The sequence below is a fragment of the Heptranchias perlo genome, chromosome 13, assembly GCF_035084215.1.
Source record: "Heptranchias perlo isolate sHepPer1 chromosome 13, sHepPer1.hap1, whole genome shotgun sequence".
NCBI lineage: Eukaryota > Metazoa > Chordata > Chondrichthyes > Hexanchiformes > Hexanchidae > Heptranchias > Heptranchias perlo.
Window position 1 is genome coordinate 10,754,071 of NC_090337.1, and position 13,339 is coordinate 10,767,409.

General features: G+C 42.6%; 1 protein-coding gene across 2 annotated transcripts in view; it reads right to left on the reverse strand.

The window, feature by feature from the left end:
- mbnl1 (muscleblind-like splicing regulator 1) overlaps positions 1-13,339 on the reverse strand; it is a 580,601-nt gene that overhangs the window by 440,428 nt on the left and 126,834 nt on the right. For both annotated transcript variants that reach the window (XM_067994954.1, XM_067994931.1), the window contains exon 2: positions 10,085-10,169. The gene's annotated coding sequence lies outside the window, so the exon portion shown is untranslated. The remainder of the gene's footprint in view (positions 1-10,084; positions 10,170-13,339) is intronic.

Below are 13,339 nucleotides of genomic sequence, written 5' to 3' on the forward strand. Positions count from 1 at the left end.
AACTGTATAAAACATTGGTTAGGCCACAGCTTGAGTACTGCGTACAGTTCTGGTCACCACATTACAGGAAAGATGTGATTGCACTGGAGAGGGTACAAAGGAGATTTATGAGGGTGTTGCCAGGGCTGGAGAATTTTAGTTATGAGAAAAGATTGGATAGGCTGGGGTTGTTTTCTTTGGAACAAAAGAGGATGAGGGGAGATTTAATTGAGGTATATAAAATTATGACAGGACTAGATAGAGTGGATAGGGAGGACCTATTTCCCTTAGTGGAGGGGTCAGTGACCAGGGGGCATAGATTTAAAGTAATTGATAGATGGATTGGAGGAGAGCTGAGGGGAAATTTTTTCACCCAGAGGGTGATGGGGGTCTGGAACTCACTGCCTGAAATGGTGGTAGAGGCAGAAACCCTCAACTCATTTAAAAAGTACTTGGATGAGCACTTGAAGTGCCGTAACATACAGGGCTACGGACCAAGTGCTGGCAAGTGGGATTAAGCTGGGTAGCTCTTTTTCAGCCGGCACGGACACGATGGGCCGAATGGCCTCCTTCTGTGCCACAACTTTGTATGATTCTATGAGGTAAATCAAGAAGTAGTGCTTAGGTGACACCAAGGTGGATGTTCTTAAGGGACATGGGGGGTGGGGGGAGGTTAATTTTAACCTAACTCGCCAGGCGGGAATCCCTTGGGATCGGGTGGAATGCTGGTTTTACACCCCGTCCAATATTGCTGTCCGTTGACTTCAAAGGAGAGGTGTACAAAGGAGAGGTGCAAAACCAGCATTGCACCCGATCCCATCAGTTTTTTGACTGCCGGTTAGGTTAAAATTGTCCCCAGGGAGTTCCAGGGTCTTTAGCTGCTGAAAAGGAATGGATTAAATTGGGAGATAGTACAATGGTTTCAATTCTGTGACACATTAAGGAGGCATTGTTGGCCTTTAGGGGAGTTTTTTTGAGCAGTGTCTGCAACAATTAACATACAATTTTTGTTTCCACAAACATTGATGGGTTTAACTCCCTTTGTGTGCTGTTCTTAGTGCACTGGTCCATGCTTGTGCATAAATTGCTGTCTGTGCTATTTTAAGGCAGGCTTTAGCCCATTTATTTTAATGCAGCTGCTTTTGAAATGAGTTAAAGTCTGCATTAGAACAACGCAGACAGAAATTTCTCCAAACGGACGAACAAGTGTACTAAAACCTACGTACAGAGGTAATCGAGCACATATACTGGCTGAATGTGGTGTAACAAATGCGATATTTACTGCAGCTCCAACTCTTATAATGCAGTTTAATAAACTGTAAAGAATTGATGCTGCCTTTCAAGAGAGACACTAGCACTGCAGTAATATCACCGCGTCACTGATCACAAGATTGCACATTTCCAGGATTTCCCCCCCCACAGAAGTCACGGCAGATGTGGAACACATCTGGCCCAAATATGGGCAGGCATATGATGTGTTAATGACGAGAAAAGGTAACACAGTGCAATTCCTGTTATTAATGTCCTGGGGCAACCCTGGATACTCGGAACATCGATGCATTCCTGGTGTAATAAGGCAGGCAGAGAGGGATTTCAAATTTATATCCTTCACCCAAACGGAACGCAATCAATTGCAGGCTAGTTGATTTTGTTCTCTCTCTCTGCCTTTTCTTCCACTGCTCCTGAGGCAGACAGCCCCTTACTGCAGGTGCCAGAGGACTGCTGCAGAGATTTTCCTCCCTTCCCCCTCCCCAAGGTGGGTGCCACCGGGAGCCCACCCAGATTATAGACATTAAGCTGATCGCCAGGGTCAGCAGTGCAGCCATGTGGTGGACATAAGGCCCACCCTGGCACATTGGTGGCAGCGTTGGCCCTGGAGAAGAAAACCATAGGAACAGGAGTAGGCCATTCAGCCCCTCGAGCCTGTTCCGCCATTCAAGTAGATCATTGCTGATCTGTATCTTAACTCCATTTACCCGCCTTGGTTCTGTTATCCTTACCTAACAAAAATCTATCACTCTCAGTCTTTGACATTTTCAATTGACCCCCAGCCTCAGCAGCTTTTTGGGGGAGTGAGTTCCAGATTTCCACTCCCCTTTGTGCGATGAAGTGCTTCCTGACATCACCCCTGAACGGCTCAGCTCTAATTTTAAGATTATCCAACCCATTACCTCAGTGGTGCAAGTGGAATCAAGCCCAGATGAATGTTTGCAATTCTCTGCTTTTCTTTTATTCGTTTTAAGGATGTGAGTATCGCTGGCAAGGCCAGCATTTATTACCCATCCCTTGTTGCCCTTGGGAAAGTAGTAGTGAGCTGTCTTCTTGAACCGCTGCAGTCCGTATGATGTAGGTGCTCCCACAGTGCTGTTAGGTAGTGAGTTCCAGGATTTTGACCCAGCGACGATGAAGGAACGCGAAATTTGTCCAAGTAGGGATGGTGTATGATTTGGAGGTGATGTTGTTCCCATGCACCGGCTGCCCTTGTCTTTCTAGGTGGTGGAGGTCGCGGGTTTGGGAGGTGCTGCCGAAGAAACCTTGGCAAGTTGCTGCAGTGCATCCTGTAGACACTGCAGCCAGAAGTGGCCACCTTCATACGATTGTGTATATGTGAAGGAGCTAGCTGTGATTGCTAGCTCACAAAACATACCTCTGTAGATGGATATGTAATGTCAAGAATGATTACAACTGCTGGGAATCAAACAGATGCAGTACTCCCACTCTGAGAGGGGTTTGTCTACTCTTTGTTTGAAAGAATCTACAGGGAATGCCATTGAAGGGAACTCAACTGATTGGTTTGTCTCTTTAATCATTTCATAAACTGGTTGAAAGCCGCTGCAATTTTTAGACTGAATTCAATTTGTTCTTGCTTGCTGTGAATGACTAGATCTGTGAATAAACCTGTTGGATAGTTTAGTCTGCTACGAAAGTGTTGGATGTTAATCATTTTCTGAAGTAACATGACAATCCAACATGTAATCCACAGATAATAAATGGATCTGTTGTTCAACTAGAGCTCACTATCCCAGATTACTCTTCACAAAAGGTCTCCAGTCAGCTCATTGGAAGTGCAGGTTGCCGAGGAGAGCTGGCTTTAGCGTTGGAAAAGCCAAATTGAACCAACTTGAGCGTGACCACCATATTGCACAAAGAAGCAGAATATTTGCTGCACGTATAAGTGATAATTGATGGAAACACTTTAGTGAAAGTAAACTTTACTGACACCTGACTTTTTGTTATCTTTCGGTGAATTTAGTGCTTGTTAAGGTCACGGAAATGGAGCACCTTGCCACTTCAGGCATCTAGTGTCTACATCCAGCACTCCCAGCAGAGTGAAGATCCCTCCACTCTGCCCCAGCAGTGTGTCTCAGCCCCAGACCTGAGAAGGGCACTGCTCAATTTAACAATATGACTGGTACAAATTCGTCCAAGAGTTGCCTATACAGGCGATTATAATAGTGACCCCTTCCTAGAACGTTTGGATGAGGAGAGGATCAGGCCCCATGGCTTGCACGGTCTGCTTGCAACTAAAGATTGGCCAGTGGGGCAAAGTATCAGCGGGGCTGCTGGGGCCTGTGGAACTGGACCCCAACATTAATTAGTATCTTTAGAAGAGGACGAGAGATCTTTTTGTGCCTGTGTGTGTTTGTGTGTCTGTGTTTGTGTTTGTGTCTGTGTGTGTGTCTGTGTGTCTTTGGGGGTGATTTTAAACCCCAAGAACGGGTGGGCTGGGGGCGGGTGGGAGTTGAAAATAGTTGTTTTTTTGGGTCGCAGCCCGGCTTTATTTCCGGGTTTAACGTCAGCGCGGAAAAGCACAGGCTTCCCACTGGGAACGCAAAGTCCGAAGATTTTACGGTTGCGACCCAAAAAAAAACCATTTTCAACTCCCACCCACCCCCAACCCACCTGTTCTTGGGGGTTAAAATCACTCCCTTTGGTTTTTGTGTGTGTCTGTGTTTGTGTGTGTGTGTGTTTGTGTGTGTGTGTGTTTGTGTGTGTCTGTGTTTGTGTGTGTGTGTGTTTGTGTGTGTGTGTGTTTGTGTGTGTCTGTGTTTGTGTGTGTGTGTGTGTGTGTGTGTTTGTGTGTGTGTGTGTTTGTGTGTGTCTGTGTTTGTGTGTGTGTGTGTTTGTGTGTGTCTGTGTTTGTGTCTGTCTGTCTGTCTGTCTGGAGGTGTGTTGGTAGAGGTGCACTCTTGAGGAGGAAGATTGTTAACTCATGTTCCATCTGATCGAGGAATGCCGCTCGATATAACACGGAACATATTCCATTTCCCTGCATTGTCGTCACACACCTTTAGTGAGCAAACACAGAAAAGAAGGAAGCCAGACAAAAGACCTTTGCTTTTACTTCACTCTGTAGGGAAATGAGCAATGACGGAAAGTGCTAACGGACTGCTGGACAGACAATAAACATTTCCATTTCTAATCTAGTGCTGTGGTGCTCGGGTTTCCTGTTACACAGCCCGAATTCTCTGCCACTAAATCTTATTTGCAAAGCAGCAAGCATTCGATAATTACACCATATGCATTCAGAGCTGGTGGATAACAGAAAGAAAACACTGCTGAGGGTTTCGGCCGTAACTCACTTTCTGTAAACTGCCAGTTCCCCTCAACAGTGGGTCAATGGGTAAATGCACTGCCTGGTGTAGTAGCGAGCACACAAACCAAATGCCCCAGGTTTGTCCCATTGGCTCATGTGCTGATTCAGCCCATGGAGCTCGGTGCTCTTTGGCTAGGGAGAAGGAAAATCAGCCAGGGTACCAGAAAGAAAGACAGGGAGAAAAAAAGAAAGAGAAAGGGAGGGAGGAAAAGGAAAGAAAGAAAGACTTTCTATAGCACCAATCATGACCTCAGCATGTCCCAAAGCACTTTACAACCAAAGAAGTACTTTTGAAGTGTAACCACTGTTGTAATGTAGGGAACACTATAGCAAATTTGCACACAGCGGGGTCCCACAGATAGAAATGTGAAAATGACCGGATAATCTGTTTTTAGTGAAGTTGGTTGAGGGAAGAATATCAGCCGGGACACCGGGGAGAACTCCCCTGCTCTTCTTCGAAATAGTGCCCTGGGATCTTTTACGCCCACCTGAGAGGGCAGATGTGTGGTGAAGACAGGTTCAGGGTCAATGGATTTACTTCAATGTCCCAGCACTTTAGAGTAAATCTTTGAGTATAATATAGCTCTCAGTGTATAGTATGCACCCTCTACTTCCCACCATTTAAAAAATATATATATTGTTTTATTTAGTTTGTTGTCTGGATGTGGGCCCATCCCTAGTTGCCAGAAAAGATGTTGCTACGGTCTTGCAGTAATCATTAAATATACAACTCAGCATCTCACTAGGGTAGGTCAGAGAGCACTAAGATTCATCTACATGGTATGGACTGGAGTTATATGTAGGCCAGACTGAGTAAGGGTGGCAGTGAACTAATGAAAATCAAGCAGCTTCCATGGTCATTTTCTGATGCCAGCCCACAAATGACTAGAATTATTGAGTTCAACTTGCCATGATGGGATTACGAACTCACAACCTCTGGGTTAATAGCCCACTACCACAAGCACTAGACTAGATTATCATACCACACCCATAATATCCATGTGTCACCTTTGTGTCAGAAGGCAAGCCTCCAGAGGTTCAAGCCTCATACCAGAGACTTCAGCACATAATCCAGGCTGATACATCAGAGGGAGTGCTGCACTGTTGGAGGTGCCGTCTTTTAAATGAGACGTTAAAACGTCTGCCCTCTCTAATGGACATAAAAGATCAAATGGCACTATTTTGAAGTAGAGCAGGTGAGTTCTCCCGATGTCCTAACCAACATTTAACTCTCAAACGACACCAGCAAAATAGATTATCTAGTCGTTTATCTCATTGCTGTTTGTGGGACCTTGCTGTGTGCAAATTAGATGCATTACAACATGTGACCACAATGCAAAAGTATTTAATTGGCTGTAAAGCACTTTGAGACATACTGAGGACATGAAAGATGCTATATAAATGCAAGCTAGAATTACAAAGATTATATAGAATATAAAGCACAGAAACATGCCATTGGGCCCAACAGATCTATGCCAATGTTTATGCTCCACATGAGCCTCCTCCCATCCATCTTCATCTAACCCTATCAGCATAACCTTCTATTTCTTTCTCCCTCATGTGTTCCCCTTAAATGATTCTATGCTATTCACTTCAACTACTCCTTGTGGTAGCGAGTTCCACATTCTCACCACCCTCTTGGTAAAGAAGTTTCTCCTGAATTCCCTATTGGATTTGTTGGTGACTATCTCATATTTATGGCCCCTTGTTCTGGTCTCCCCCAAAAGTGGAAACATCTTCTCTACGTCTACTCTACCAAAGGAAAGAAAGAATATGAACCCCCACTTTTACAATTGTTTGGGTGGTGGTGGTATGTGTATCACAGCTTAAATTCTCTAAATATGTGCCAGTGTTGAAGAGCCTCGCCTCGACACCAGGGGTTTATTGGAACCGCACTGCCTGATTTTTCCTGATATGTGCCAGCGGTTTTCAAGTTCCTCTCCGCCGGCGCGTACTTGGGAAAACTAAACCTTATATTTGGAGATTTATGGGACTTGCCTCGCCAATAACTACCATAAAATTTACAAGCCACATCTCTGGTTTGCAAAACATTTCAACATTAAAATGCTTCCAATATTTACTACTGTCTGCAATTTCCTGTTTTCTATTACGACATTACCAGCCACATGCTCCTGTTAACCTTCAGATCTCGCATCACTCATATAAATATTATCGTCCCACTTCCATCACTCGCAAGCTTCACGGTTAAAGAACACCTACTAAAATACGACAGCTTTAGTAGCTAATAGAAAGCTTACATAGGACGTATTTTAAGAATACAGGCTGGCGTAAAGACTCAAGACAGTAATTATATACGGGAGCTTCCAATGAAGCCGAGAGTTACTGAGGCTTCGGACTTGATGGTTAGTGTTGGGATCAAGGCCCTGAGTCTCACTGCTGGCTGTCTGCTTTCGTATACATAATGCATGCCCTTAGATGCACTGTGTAATGAAATAGTGGTAGCCTGTCAAACTTTTTTTATGGTGTAAGAGGTGCCAGCAAAAAGTGTGACTACCACAGGTTTTATAGTGAAGATGTTTTATGGACTACACTTGGAAGGATGTTCTTCGTACACAAAGTGTCGCATTCATCTCACACTTCTGGGGACTATAGCTCATTGTGTCATATTCTTTCAGTACCATGTCCTGACTGATGGGATGAATGCATCCTGTCAGCCTCGGCTCAGCAGTAGCACTCTCGCCTCAGAAGGTCGTGGGTTCAAGCTCCAGTTCATGTTCTACTTCTGAGACTTGAGCACAAAATCTAGGCTGACACTCCAGTGCAGTACTGAGGGAGGTGCCGTCTTTCGGATGAGGCATAAAACCTTGGCCCTGTCTGCCCTCTCGGCTGGACGTAAAAGATCCCAGGGCACTATTTCGAAGAAGAGCAGGGGAGTTCGCATCGGTGTCCTGGCCAATATTTATCCCTCAACCAACATCACTAAAACAGATTATCTGGTCAATATCACATTGCTGTTTGTGGGACCTTGCTGTGCACAAATTGGCTGCCGTTTCCTATATTACAACAGCGACTGTACTTCAAAAAAATTTCATTGGCTGTAAAGCACTTTGGGATGTCTTGAGGTCATGAAAGGCACTATATAAATGCAAGTCTTTCTTTCTCTACTGGCTGTATCTGCTCTACATGAAATAAGTTTGGAGGTCTATCACAACCCATTTCCCTGTAAGGCATTTGTCTTCAGTATGACTTTGTCCAAAGTTAGCGCTAGTCTCACTCAGAGAAATCACAAGGAGGGCTGGGAAATGAAGAGTCACTTTGATGCAGTTCTAAGGGTGGTTTAAGGTCGATTGTTGAGGAGGTTGTGTATCCGGTCTGTGCTTTAACTGCCTGATGTTGACATGAGCAGTAAAAGTGGAAAAGTGCTTCATTCCCCAGCACTGACCTACTTCCCCTTCAGAAGCATCTTCTAGCAGCTTGACCCAAATTTAAAGGGGTTTTTTCTCTCTATTTACAAACACTCAGTCTTTGTTTTTCTGCTACTCCAGAAAACTTCCTCTTGACAATCTTTTTAAAAAAAACAAATCTCTTTTGGTAAAGTTTGCACTCATCAAGGGAAAGGATGTTTAATGCTAAACATTAAGTACTCGAGAGCATTAATTACTCTCTCAGATCAGGTCGAGCACAACCAGATGTAGAGTGAAACTCCCTTTGCTGCGCCCCAACAAAGTGCCTTAATCTTAACTTTCATAGACCGTCAGCCTCGACACTGAATCAGTGTAACATTATCCATTTCCCAGGCAGCCATCTTCGTGAATTTTCTGAATGAGATTGCCAATTGGGTTTAAATTAGATACAGTTCTGAACCTTGGCGTCACACCCATCAAAAAGGAAAGAACTGACATTTATATAGAGCCTTATCACAACCTCAGGATCTCCCAAAGCCCTTTACAATTACTTACGAACTGCAGTCACTGTTGTTATGTACACAGACATGGCAGCCAATTTTGCAAACAGCAAATAAGATGGATGACCAGCCAAACCATTTTTGCAGGTATGGGTTGAAGGAAAGATGCTCTTTGACAAACAGAACCACAGGATGTTTTATATCCAGTGAGCCATTGGTACAGGCTGACAGGGCCTTGGATTAATATCTCATTTGAAAGATGACCTCCAACAATGAAGCACTCCCTCAGTATTGTACTGATGTAAAAAAAAAATCATTCTCAGGATGTGGGTGCCACTGGCAAGGCTAGTATTTATTGCCCATCCCCAGTTACCCTGAGTTTCATACAACTGAGTGGCTTGCTAGGTCACTTGAGCGTTAGCTATGGCCAGACTGGGTAAGGATGGTAGGACATTGGTGAACCAGTTGGGTTTTAATGACAATCTGATAGCTTCATGGTCACATTTTACTGATACCAACTTTTAATTTCTAGATTTTGTTTTATACTGAATGCAAATGTCTCAAACTACCATGGTGGGATTTAGAACTCACATTCCCTCTGGATTATTGGTCCAGGCTTCTGGAATACTAGTCCAGTAGCATAACCACTAAACTACTGTGCCTGTGTCCTGGAGTGGGGTTTGAACCCACAACTTTCTGACTTAAAGGCAAAAGTACAAACACTGAGCCAAGCTGACACATTGGGCAGATGCTGTATGTAGAACTCTTACAGCCATCAGGCATAAAGGCTTGACTTGGTCCCAAATCGAAAGCACAGTATGCTAGACCACTCCAATACTCAATTCCCCTCTCATTCAATTTTAATCACAGTTCCTCAGAGAATTATACCTACTATAGAAGTAATTACAGGCTGCAAATTGTGTTTATACTTTGTCTTTCTATTTTCTTTGGGGAAATTACAACCACTAAAGGAGTAAAAACAACAGCTAAATCTTCCATTCCTACAACAAGTCCATGTTCATGTCCTTTCCTTAAGTTTTACTGCTGGATATTTTTAGTTTCATCACCACCATTTTTCCATGAGCCTCTATCACATAACATACATCAGACCAGAGACATCGTGGGATCAACTGATTATATTATATTATACTCTCGTTTACTGAGGCATGGTGTTGCTCTTTATGCTATATAATGCACACTTTTACAAAAGTAAAATGCTTCTCTTTATAATATACTCTTACTGAGGCACAGCACTGCTCTTTACACCATACTAAGCACTGCTTTACTGAGGAAAGTGCTCCCCTATATAAAATAGAATAACACACTGTTGTAGAGAGGAGTAATTTTCTGTCTATTGTGTATTAATAATCTCTGTGTACATATAGTCTATAACACATATATAATGGCACTTGTAACATTTGCTGTTTATGTACTAAAGCATGAAACATGTAGACCCATGGTTACTGATGGTGTGCTGTTCTGTTAAGGCTAAACACATCTGCGTGCTTTTTTAACACAAGTATTAACCTGTTTAAAGTAAAGTGCAGAGAGGGATTTACTACCAATTCATTAATCATTCATAAGGGGAGCAGTACACGGTTGGAAAATGTATTACAATCAGAAAGACTTATAGAAAGACTTACCAGATTTCAGAGAGCTGAGGTCATGTTAGAGTGAACCATTTAAAGCAGGCTCTTAGAATATCTGGAATCATCAAAGTTCACCAGCCTGTAAGAGTGCAATATATAAGATATTAATTGGATACATTCAGCACTAGATAGATTATTAATAAATTTAATGCGCTGGAATCTGGGACCTTTTATGATTCTCTGTACAATTAACCTCTCATTAAGACCTTTAAAATGATGCTGTAAAATGTTAGATTATGAACATTTAACTCATTCATATGAAATTTGACGACTATTTTAGTGGTGGTGTAAATGAGTTTAAAGTAAATGGGTTAATATCTCTCTTAAAGCAGCAACCTTTATACAGGTCATCTACTAATATCGCCCAGCCTAATATTAAATTCTTAATCTTATCAAAACCTTACCAAATCATGATTTTACCACCTCTGTGAAATCTGGATTAGTTTAAACTACACTTACTTTGTTATTCCCAATTTAAAAAAAAAAGTTTATATTCAGCAAGGTGAAAGATGCTAGTGTTGAAGAAAGGAATACATTTCCATTTCAGGGACCCAGTGTCAGAATCAGGTGCTGCGTTTTCAGGTGTAGCATAGTTAGAAGCTGAACAGAGCTCTCCCTACACTGATGTTCTCTAACCCCCAACTTCAGAAGAACCACTCCTACTGCACCAGTGTGGCATTCTTCCATTTCCCAGACAAAACACTCTTTGGCTTCTAAGTGCATGTGCCAAATGGATGCCAATTAGCCCTTTAATAGGGGAAATCCTGTGAGTGCGGGCATTTGTTCATTTGGAACCTGATTGAGTATGCAGTCAGAGGAAACTTTCAACCCATCTGTCTTTTACCTTTGGTCTTTCCTCCATTGTGCACCATTGAATGGGCAGACATATAAAGAAAGAAAGACTTACATTTATACAACACCTTTCACGACCTCAGGATGCTCCAAAGTACTTTACAACCAATTAAGTAGTTTTGATGTGTAGTTACAGGAAGCTGTGGAAGCTACATCATTAAATAAATTTAAAACAGAAATGGACAGTTTCCTGGAAGTAAAGGGAATTAGGGGTTATGGGGAGCGGGCAGGAAATTGGACATGAATTTAGATTTGAGGTTAGGATCAGATCAGCCATGATCTTAATGAATGGCGGAGCAGGCTGGAGGGGCCGATTGGCCTACTCCTGCTCCTATTTCTTATGAAAGGTGGCAGCAAATTTGCACACAGCAAGATCCCACAAGCAGCAATGTGATAATGACCAGATAATCTGTTTTAGTGATATTGGCTGAGGGATAAATATTGGTCAGGACTTCTTTGTTCTTTCTTCGAAACAGTGCCGTGGGATCCTTTACATCCACCTGAGAGGGCGGGCCAGGTTTAATGTCTCATCCAAAGCACAGCACCTCTGACAGTGCAGCGCTCCCTCAGTACTGCACTGAAGCGTCAGCCTAGATCATGTGCTCAAGTCTCTGGAGTGGGACTTAAACCCATAACCTTCAGTGACTCAGAGGCGAGAGTGCGACCCACTGAACCACGGCTGACACCTCCCTATATGGCCTCTCCCTAAGCCTGCTTTATGACTCATCGGCTCGATTTACCCTCTTTGTACAGAGAGTACTCAGCCTCTATCTGCCAAATCTCCTGAACTCTCTGGCTAAGAGTTTCAGAGTACTGTGGGATGAGAGTCAAGGTTACAAAGCACCAGCCAAGCATTGCGAGTCTAAGCAACGTGCCTTGTTTGTATAAAACACAGCAAGGGTTACTGAAACGTTTGCTGTATGGCAAACAAAAATACATTTCAAGTCATTAAACTAGCATTTTTTTTTTGTTTCTCATGACCTTATTCAACTGAAGTTACCCAAGTGAAAATTATCTTTAAAAACGGAATCAATAAGGGATACACGAAAGAAATATGAGTTAAGTTATTCAGCAAGAAGACAGCATGAATCTAAAAAGGGACATTATTTGTTTCAAGAATGCCACAAAGGCTTCGGACAGAATCTAAAAACAATTTAGGAAGGGGCAGGTCTTAATCTTAGACATGGACAGGAATTCCACCCGGGGGACACCTGTGGATAAACAATTGGAGGCCCATCAACGCAAAATCTCCACAGCTTCCACTGGCGTACAATAAAAAAAATACCAATCTTACACGAGGTGCCAAATGTGATTGTTCTGTGCATGGCGGGGAAATCAGTGTTCCCAATGATCATATTATGATAGATATGCATGTGGTGCAATATTAGTAACAAACACATGAAAGAAAGAAGAAACAGCTCCCAGAAAAATAGTGCCTTATCATGTCCTTAGTGATCTGTATGGCGCTTGCATAGTGTTAAACGAAGACTAGATGGCCCCTTGATGGCAGTAAGCACATTGTAGCAATTACACTCCAAGATCTCTATTGTATTGCTTTGACTATTCCTTGACAAATTCTAGAGGGTCTGGAAATAAAGGCAGCTAGTTATAACCACACCAATTTGATTGTTTATAACATACAGAGTGTCCCAAACTGCATCACATCCAGTGAATTACTTTGGATTTACTTATCACATTTGTTTGAAATTCCCATGTTAATCCATGGGCCTTCATTGACACTGTGGAAAGAAGAACTTCATATGAACATATCAGTGCGCTAATATCAGCAAGAATTTAACCACCTAGTAGTGTGCTTTTTATTTATTCACTCTCAGGGTGTGAGCATCACTGGCCAGGTCAGCATTTATTGCTATTTCAGAGGTCACTTAAGAGTCACCCACATAGATGTGGGACTGGAGTCATGTATAGGCCAGACCAGGTAAGGACAGCAGGTTGCTTTCCCTAAAGGACATAAGAGAACCAGTTGGGTTTTTATGACAATCTGGCAGCTTCATGGTCACTTTTACTGACAGCAGCTTTTCATTTCCAGATTTTTTAACCTGAATTCTTAAACTACCAATGATGGGATTTGAACTCATATCCTATATTAGTGTTTAGATTAACTGGTCCAGTAATATACTCACTACACTACTGTGCACCATAGAGACATTAGAATAACTTCTTCATCAAGATCAAAGTCAATGTCATGTGAATCCAGAAGATGTGATCTGTCATTGAGACAAACCCCAACTTGTTTTAACTATGTAATAAATGCAGCTGGAGTTCATGTGGAAGGGCAATTATATTTATTTTTTGACTAGGTTTCGTACAATGGTGGGTAACATGGCAAAGGGCAACTGACATCAGGCACCCAAAATGGTGTCAGGGTCAACAGCG